A 10,000-nucleotide genomic window follows, 5' to 3' on the forward strand; every position below is an offset into this window, starting at 1 on the left:
GTCACCGCATAAAACTGATATACGTGAAATGGTTAAATCGATCTTTCAAAACTGCGGGAATTACACGGATGCCAAAAAGGATTTGACAGCGAATGGATCCACCAATAACACATGGAGATAAAAGAGAACATTGCTTCGTCCACATGGCCAATATTGTGCAATAAAAGAGGCATGTTTATGAATGCATATTCAATATCAGCGAAGTTGCATTCAAATCATGTTTGAGGTCTTTCATTTACCACCCACTCCCCCCTCCCCACCTACCCACACCCCCCTGTTATCACCTCATTTTCACTAGGGGATTTATTTTCCATTGCTATTAGCATTGCAAACTTTTTTTTTCTTCTTTTTTTTTCGTTTTTTAACTTTGATTTCACACACAACCCGACTTATGATGGTGACAGATAGGATGCTATATAACGCTCTTTCATTCCAGTTCTTAAGAATATAAGCAAACACCAACACCAGCGCATCGATTTTAGATACTCGTCGGTGTTAATTAAACAGTCCTATCATTTAATTACGGAGAAACTTGAGAAGGGAGTCCATTTCAACGCGTTGTCTTTGTCGCCGCTGTTCTGGCGGACGAAGCAAACTCCTTCGAGGCGGTTGGAAACGTTTGCGGTTCGGGGAAGAGAAGGCGGAAACACGTGGACCTCTGGCGTTATGTCGAACTGATGATAAAGTGATACGGATGAAAGCACATGTAGACATACATATATATACATACGCATACATACAAGCACACGCACACGCTCACTCACACATACACATACACAGATGTATGTGTGTATATATATATATATATATATATATATATATATATATATATATATATATATATATATATATGTATGTATGTATATATATATATATATATATATATATATATAGATATATATATAGATATATAATATATATATATACTATACATATATATGTATGTATATATATAATATATATATATATATATATATATATATATAAAATATAATATACATATGTATGTATGTATATATATATATATATATATATATATATATATATATATCATATATCATATATGTGTGTGTGAGATTGAGAGAGAGATAGAGAGACAGAGACAGAGAACGAGGGCGGGGAAGAGAAGGGGAAGGGACGAAAAGGACAAGGGCTTTTGATACTTGTGCGTTTGAGTGAGCAAAGGTTAAGAAAATTGACAGGAAACGCGTGTACTTTTGCGCTACGTGACCCGATAGCAAAGATAAAGATTTTGATAACATTGACACGTAAAACAGGAAGAAAAAAAATAAGAAGAAACCAGGAACAGAAGAGGAGAGAAATAAACAGAAAACAGTTTTCTAAATCCAGTACCAAAATGATACCACGAAAATGACGGCGAAAATAGGGATGAAAGAATAGAACGTCCAAACGACGATACGAAAGAAACGAGGAGAAAAAAAATAAGAATGGGATGAGAATCCAAAGGCGAAGAAGAAGACGAAGGGCGTTATAAACAAAGGAACGAAAATAAAGATAAGAGATAGGAGCGTGTTCACAAGAAATTCGGCATTTGCAGGAACCTGTCGGAAGAGATCTAAAGGCTTTGTATACGAAGGCAATAACAACAGTGCGTGTGTTGAGAGAGAGAGAGAGAGAGAGAGAGGGCGAGAGGAAGGGAGGAAAGGAGGGAGGGAGGGTGAGAGGGAGGAAGGGTGAGAGGGAGGAAGGGAGGGAGGGGGAATGAAAGGAGGGAGGGAGGGAGAGAGGGATGGGGAGAAATTGAGGGTGAGTGTTTTTTGTGTGTGTTATAGAGAGAGAGAGAGAGAGAGATGAAGAGGAGAAAGGCAAGAAGAAAGACAAGGATAACGATATATAAGAAAAGACAGAAAAAAAAAAAAAAAACAGACCAGAAGATAACAAAAGCATTGATACAAAAAAAGACAACTCAAAGCTTTAGGGGGGGAGAAAGTGAGATTCAGAATTCCTAATAATGAACTCAGCACGCCACCCAGGCAAGAAAAGAACTCTCAGCATATTTCCCAATGCTGACGCGCCTAACACCTGCTGATTACTGACAGCCGAGGGAGAACTGGGAATCCACGGAATGAAATATCAGGATACTTAAGTAGGAAACATATTACGATGATCCTACAAAGGATAGTAATCTTTAGGGAGGATTAAGTGCCATAAATTATCCTTGACATGAAAGGTCTGATTTTTTTTTTTTTTTTTATGATCAAAATCACATTCTTTCTTCCTCTCTTCCTCTTCATTATTATCATTTAATCATTTTAGTATCATTATTATTATCCTTGTTATCATCATTAGGATTATATCATCATTCATCATTGCTGATATTATCATTAGCATTATAATTATCATAACAGTACTGTTACTATTACCATTATCATCATTAATACTACTACTGTTATTATCATAGTAATCATCCTAACATTACGAAAATCATAAATAACGATAATGATATTTTCGTAGATATCATTTGCATGGTTATCAAAATCATTAAAAATAATAATAATTAATAAAAAATAAATAAAAAAGATAACTAAAAAAATTATAATGATAAATAACTATTGTCATCCTTCTTTTTATGACTTTTTCGTGATATTGATTCATATCTAATATAAAGTTGACATTACTTACCGTCACTCTCCACTGACGAAGTAAACAAATCGTGTTCAATTTCACTCCCCTTAAAGTATCAATAACAAGTGAGTGTTTCAAAAACCTTTCATAAATACGTTCGTATCTTGCGAAGCACTTAAGCGAAGCACCTGAACGAGACGATTCAACCGTTCGAATATTGCAATGCGAAAGACTAAATGAAACCTTTTTCCTGCAACGTTCCCATGCAAACGAGACAAATCTAAACGTTTTTTTTTTCAGCTACGTTGCAATACAACCGAGACAACTTCAAACGTTTCGCCTGCAACGTTGTAATGCGAACGAGGCAATCCGAAGCGCGGACGAGGCACTCGAGCGAGACACCGAACCACAGACGAGCTTTTCACGGGAAGGACAACACGGAACTGTCGCTCGCTCTCTCGCTCTCTCTCTCTCTCTCTCTCCTCGCCATTTGGGGTTGTCAAGTGGCAATTTGTGTTCGCTATTATCTTCAGGCCATTTATTGATTCTTTCAGATTGCAAAAGTGAAGATTTGGGTGTGTTACGTGCGTTAGTTATGCTCATTTAAATGCAGCTCGCTGTGTGTATAAAACAGATTAGTTCAACGTTTCGAACAAATGAGCAACACAATGATTCTTTCCTTGGCGTTAATCAACTCAAGAGGAAACAATCAAATAAAAAACTAAATGAAAATGTGTTATTAAAAACAAGCTAACTGTATCGTAATTCTTATTTTCTTTCCCCTCGAGAAGCCACGTAAAGGAAACACGTAAAATTGTATAAGAATCAATAAGTCGACCGCGCGGGTTGCAGATGATACCTTTCTGACGCTGAAGGCAAAGAACCGCCAATGATAATAATCTCGCTTTTAATTATCGTGTTTCTTAAGTACATTACTCTCTTTTAATCTATTTTTATACATTGAATGAATCACTGTTTTTCCCTCCCTAATAGCACTGAAAGGAGACACGAGAGAACACGCAAGTTGTTTAGTCACCGGGTGTCTCACCAACTCAGGTCACGCCATGGGGTCACGTGTCACGACCGAAAGGTAAACAAAGCTGTTCTTTCTTGTTTTTTTTTCGTAAGGGTTGGATGATGATGATGATGATTATGACGATGGTCATTGTGGGGATAATTTTGATAATGAGGGTGACATTTTTGCTTATTAATGTGGTTGTTTTCATCGTCCTTAGTCGCAGTGATAATACAATTACTAGAACTATCTTTATCACTGTTTTTTGGATATTTTTGTTTTTAGTAATCATTATTATTAGTGGTGATATATATATTTTTAACTCATTCTTATTAGCGTTATTAAAACGAATTATCATCATAAAAATACCATAGAAGTAATGGTATCAGTTTATAACCACCACCTTCACATACATTACAATATACAGCAAAACTTTATCCTCAGAATAGACTACAAAAATGTAGAATCTTTGAACTCTCTCTAGCTGCACCGCCCCCTCCCTCCCCCCTCCCTCCCCTCCCCCGACCATTAAGACTGTGATTTTTTAAAATGTTTTTATATAGACACTTTCATCTTAATCTGTTTTGAGAGTATAGAAAGAAATGGTTGATCTTGTCCTAATCTAGAGAGGATTTCGAAAAGGGTGGGGAGGGGGGCAAAGTAAAATAAACAAACGCCTGTTTTGGACGTACATAAGAAAGGGAAGGGAAATAAACTAGAAAACAAGAAAGAGAATGAAAATCGCATAACAGTGCTGTGGTGCGTGCTTACCTGCTCGCCCTCCTCCCTTCATCCCCCTCCCCCCTCCACGCCAATCCAGCCACCCTTGCCCCTCCCTCCCTGTTTGCCACTACTGTCTACTCCCCCCTCCTTTTCCTCCCATCCCCCTCCCCCCTCGGCAACCGCTGCTGTCATGGGCTGGATTTAGGGAGGACTAAGGGGGGGTTGGCAGCAAATCGACTGGGGCAATCCCAAACACCACCGCGCGCGAGGGGTGAAGGCGGGGGGTGGGGGAGGGCAGCCGGTGACGCGAAACACCGGAGCACCGCCGTGAGCTCGCGGGTTGCGTCATAACAAGCCACCCACCGTACCTCGCCATGTAGCCCGCTCTGCACCGTGCGGGAGCGCGCGTTGCGGCCGGGACCTGGGGGGCGGGCTACATCCCCGCGCACACGCGCCGCGCCCGCCCGACCGGGGATTGCGACCGGGCGAGTAGCGGGCGCCCCGAAACAGACGTGAGAGCAAAGGGTGGCTGGTGCGAGGGAAGGCACCCAGAGCCCGAGCGCGCATTAGCCTGGAACGGGCCTCCATACACAGGGGGGAAGCCGCCACGCCACTCGGCAACGGTCCCAGTAACACACCCTGCGGAAGGGCCCCATCGCCCTATAACCGCCCCCGCCCCGCCTCCACCCCCCCCCCCAAACACCCGAGCAATAAAATTGAGAGGCCCACGCTCCCAGCGTCCGTCTCCACCTTCACCCGGGACCCAGCCAGGCTTCACGCCCCCTCAGATCTGCCCCCTTTCCCCTCCCCCATCCTCCCCTTTCCCCTCCCCTCATCCCCCCCTTCCCCTCCCCTCCCCTCCACCGACCCCCCCCTTTTCCCCCTCCCCTTAATCTCTCTCTTTTTTTTTTTCTCCTTCCCCCACTGCCCCGCTCTCCCTTTTCTCCCTTTCTTGCCCCGCTTCCTTTTGTTCTCCCAATCTCTCCCTGTCTCCCTCTCTTCCCACTCTTCTATTGGCCAGCAACAGGAAAAGCAAGAATCGACCTTGTCCCGTCGCGTCATAAGGGTCGTCTAGCGTAGCCAGGATGTAGCGTGATGGCCAGAGCGATTGTAAATGGAGAGAGATGACATAATGTGATGAATACGGGTCACTCCAACACTAGGTCAGCACATCCCTTGGCCAAGCTAGGGTCACGGTAAAAACGATCTGCTGATTTACTCATAGGCAGAGGAAACAAATAACCGATCTCTTGGGATTCTAAGGGGGGGGAATACTCCAGTTTCACTTCTAGTTGAGTGAGGTGAGTTGAGATGCGTTTTCATCACAAAAAAAGTAGAAATTGGGAATTGTTATTTCTTTTCAAGCGACTTTCGGATCTAAGAAAGGTAAGTCAGAGAACAAACCTTGTTAACGTTGACACTAGATTTGCCAACTGAGCAAGTCATGACTTCTTCATTAGCATATTAGGGGGATTAACATGATCTCTCCCCTCTCTGTCTCTCCTTTTGTATATTTCCCCTCTTCTTCTCCCCTTTTATATCCTCCTTCTTTTATCTCGTCTTCTCGCTTATCTCCTATTCGCGGATATAATGGATTTACTTACTTCTTATCCCTTTCATCCTTATCTCTTTCTCCCTTTCCTTCTTTATTCGCGGAATGATTATGTTTATTTATGCCTTTTCTATTCCACGTTATTCTGACTTATTCCCTGTCCCTGATTATGCCTCGGTATTGTTCGCCCAAACTTTGGCTCTGTTGTAGGCCCCCCGCACGGCCCCCCCCCCCCCCCCCCCTTCTCTCTCGTTCTTCCTCCGTTTCCTCTCCCTCTCCCTTTCCCTATCTCTCTCTTTCTCCAATCGTCCCCTCTCCCTCTCCTTCTCCTCCTTTATCTTTCTCTCTCTATCTTCCTTTGTTCTTTCTCCCTCCCCCTCTCCCAATCTCTCCCTTTTATTGCTCCGTTCCTATTCCCTCTGGCTCCCCTCCCTCCTATCTCTCCCTTTCTCCTTCCGTCCCCTCTCCCTCTCTCTCCATCCATTCCCTTTCCCTCCATCCCCTTTTCCTCTCCCTCCCCTTCCCCCTACCCCTACCCCTCTTACTCCCACTCCCCTACCCCTCCCCCTCCCCCTCCCCCCTCCATCTATCCCCTCTCCCTCTCCTCTCCTCCCCCTACCCCTCCATTCATCCCCTCCCCCTCCTACTCCCCCTTCCCCTCCCCCTCCTACTCCCCCTTCCCCTCCCCCTCCTACTCCCCCTTCCCCTCCCCCTATCTCTCTCTTTCTCCCACTGGCTGCTGGCTGGCTGTGTGGGGGCTGCTGAGCTGTGTGGGGGGGGCTCTGGGGGGGGGTAGGGGTGGGGGGGGGGCTGGGGGGGGGCTGGGGGGGGCCACTGGGCGGGGGTTTGGGGGGGGGGCTGGGGGGTGGTTCTCCACACTGGGGGGTGTGGGTGGCTGGGGGGGGGGGGGGGCGGGGGGGCGCTGGGGGGGGAGGGCTGGGCTGGCTGCTGGGGGGGGGGGTCTGGCTTGGTGGCTGGGCTGGCCCGCTACAACTCCATTCACCTTTCTCCCTCCTCCCGCTCTCCCTTTCTCCCAATCTCTCCCTGTCTCCCTCTCTTCCCACTCTTCTATTGGCCAGCAACAGGAAAAGCAAGAATCGACCTTGTCCCGTCGCGTCATAAGGGTCGTCTAGCGTAGCCAGGATGTAGCGTGATGGCCAGAGCGATTGTAAATGGAGAGAGATGACATAATGTGATGAATACGGGTCACTCCAACACTAGGTCAGCACATCCCTTGGCCAAGCTAGGGTCACGGTAAATCGCATCTGATTTACTCATATGCAGAGGAAAACAGATCTCTGATTCTAAGAATACTCCAGTTTCACTTCTAGTTGAGTGAGGTGAGTTGAGATGCGTTTTCATCACAAAAAAAGTAGAAATTGGGAATTGTTATTTCTTTTCAAGCGACTTTCGGATCTAAGAAAGGTAAGTCAGAGAACAAACCTTGTTAACGTTGACACTAGATTTGCCAACTGAGCAAGTCATGACTTCTTCATTAGCATATTAGGGGGATTAACATGATCTCTCCCCTCTCTGTCTCTCCTTTTGTATATTTCCCCTCTTCTTCTCCCCTTTTATATCCTCCTTCTTTTATCTCGTCTTCTCGCTTATCTCCTATTCGCGGATATAATGGATTTACTTCTCTTATCTGCATCCTACTCTTTTTTATCTCTTTAATTTTTCTTTTTCTAATCTTTTATCTCTTTTTTTTTTTTTTGATTTTTACTTCTCCTTCTTTTCTTTCTTTCTCTTCTTTTTTTTTTTTCTTTTTCTTTTTATCTCCTTTCCTTCTTTAATTCGCGAGGATTATGTTAATTATGGCCGTTTTTTCTATTCCACGTTATTCTGACTTATTCCCTGTCCCTGATTTATCCTCGTTATTTTTCGCCTTGCCTCCTTTGTTGTAGCGTTGATAGCTCTTATTCATGTAAATTACTGTCGGTGTTTTTATCCTTGCCTTTTTACCTTTGTTCGTCCTCATCGGTGTGTCTCCCCCTCCCCCTCCCCCTCCCCCCCACCCCATCCCCTCCCCCCCCTCCCCCCCTCCCCTCCATCCCCCCTCCCCCCCCACTCCCCCCCTCCCCCCCCCCCCCCCCCCCCCCCCCATCCCCCCCCACACCCCCCCCCCCCCTCCCCATCCCCCCCCCACTCCCCCCCCCCCCCCCCCCCCCCCCTCCCCCTCCCCCCACCCTCCCCCTCCCACCCTCCCTCAACCCCCCCTTCCCCCAATCTCCCCCTCCCCCCCTCCTCCCCCCCTCCCCTCTCCCATCCCCCCCCCCCCCCCCCCCCTCCCCTCCCCCCCACCCCCCCTCCCCCCCCCCTCCCCCCCCCCCCCCCCCACCTCCCCCCCCCTCCCCCCTTCCCCACCCACCCCCCCCCCGGTGTCTCTCCATCCCCCCCTCCCCCCCCCCCCTTCCTCCCCCCGCCCCCCCCCCCCCCACCCTCCCCTACCCCCACCCCCCCCTTCCCCCCCCCCCCCCACCCCCTCCCCCCCCCCCCTCCCCCCTCCCCCCCCCCCCCCCCCCTCCCTCTCCTCCTTTCCCCCCCCCCCCCCCCCGCCCACCCCCACCCTCCCCCCCCCCCCTCCCCCCCCCCCCCCCCTCCCCCCCCCCCCTCCCCCTTTCCCCCCCCCCTTCCTCCCTCCCCCCCCCCCCTCCCCCCCCTCCCTCTCCCCCCTTCCCCCCCCCCCCCCCCCCCCCCCCCCCCCCACCCCCCCCCCCTCCCCCTCCCCCTCCCCTTCTCCTCCCCCCCCCACCCCCCTCCCCCTCCCCTCCCTCCCCCCCCCCCCCCCCCCCCCCCCCCCACCCCCCGCCTTTTTCATGTGGGGTGGGTGCAGCTAAATTACTGTCGGTGTTTTTATCCTTGCCTTTTTACCTTTGTTCGTCCTCATCGGTGTGTCTCCCCCTCCCCCTCCCCCTCCCCCCCTCCACCTCTATTTCGTTGTCCTCGTTTCTTCCCCAATTTCTTCTTCCCTCTGGGAACTATTCTTCAACCTGCTTCCCCTCTCCCCATGTCCCTCCTTTCTTTCTCTCTTCTGTGCCCCTCCCCCTTCTTTATTACCTCTACTCCATTTTCCCCCCTTTCTGCTCCCTCTATTTCACTCCCCCTTTTATGACCTCTGTTCCCTCCTTGTTCCCTGCATTCCCGTCCTTTCTCTGTCCTTCCCTCTTCCTTCTTCTACCCTTTCCTCCCTCTCTCCCCTCATTCCCCCCTCTCCCTCTCGCCTATCTTGCCTTCTAAGTCTTATGTTTTCTTCTGTCCTCTTGTAATCTTCCCTTATGACCCTCTCCCCTCTCTTGTCTTCCCCTCATATACACAAACACGCTACTTTTTCCACGCCTCCTCCCTCCTCTCCCCTCCCATCAAACACAAACACGTTACTTCACATTTTCAAACATACAAACATACAAAGGGTATTTCACACACCTTACCTCTTCCCTTCCCTAACACACACGCCGCATGACCCCCCCCCCTTCCCCCACCTCCCCCCATCAAACACAAACACGCTATCCCCCCTCCCCCCTCTCCCCACCTCCCCCCACACTCAAACACGCTATACCTCCCTCCCCTCTCTCCTCTCCCCTCCCCACCCCTCACACACAAACACACACACAAACAAACATGCACAATCCATCCTTCCTAATCCCCCACCCTTTTCCCCCTCCCCTATCCCTCCCCCCAAAACACACAACCACGCTGATCCTTTCGCCTTAACCCTCCCACCCCCACCCCCAAAGCCCCACCCCCACCCCCAATGCCCCCACCCCTAACGCTCCCCACCCCCACCCCCAACGCCCCACTCCCGCCCCCAACGCCCCACTCCCGCCCCCACCCCCACCCCTAACGCTCCCCACCCCCACCCCTAACGCTCCCCAACCCCACCCCCAACGCCCCACCCCCACCCCCACCCCTAACGCCCCACTCCCCCCCCCACCCCCAACGCCCCCCTCACCCCCGCCCCTACGCTAGCTTGAACAAACAGCGTAGCATGAAGGAAGCGCCCATTCATGCGCGTCAGACTCCGCTTCTTATTTGCATATCGGTCTGACGGCGGATCGTCGTGTCGATATCTACGCTCGACGATGATTCGGTGGATGTCGACGGATCAGTCTTTCTATCTATCT

At 49.2% G+C, this 10,000-nt stretch overlaps 1 protein-coding gene across 20 annotated transcripts in view; it reads right to left on the reverse strand.

The window, feature by feature from the left end:
- LOC122253079 (band 7 protein AGAP004871) overlaps positions 1-10,000 on the reverse strand; it is a 588,497-nt gene that overhangs the window by 528,848 nt on the left and 49,649 nt on the right. Inside the window, exon 1 of one of the 20 annotated variants that reach the window (XM_086550202.1) lies at positions 2,644-3,022. The exons of the other annotated variants lie outside the window; for them this stretch is intronic. The gene's annotated coding sequence lies outside the window, so the exon portion shown is untranslated. Of the gene's footprint in view, positions 1-2,643; positions 3,023-10,000 lie in introns of those variants that run through there. 20 annotated transcript variants of the gene reach the window in all.

The sequence above is a fragment of the Penaeus japonicus genome, unplaced genomic scaffold, assembly GCF_977035675.1.
Source record: "Penaeus japonicus unplaced genomic scaffold, GWHDUDI00000001_assembly GWHDUDI00000002, whole genome shotgun sequence".
In the NCBI taxonomy this organism is placed as follows: Eukaryota; Metazoa; Arthropoda; class Malacostraca; order Decapoda; family Penaeidae; genus Penaeus; species Penaeus japonicus.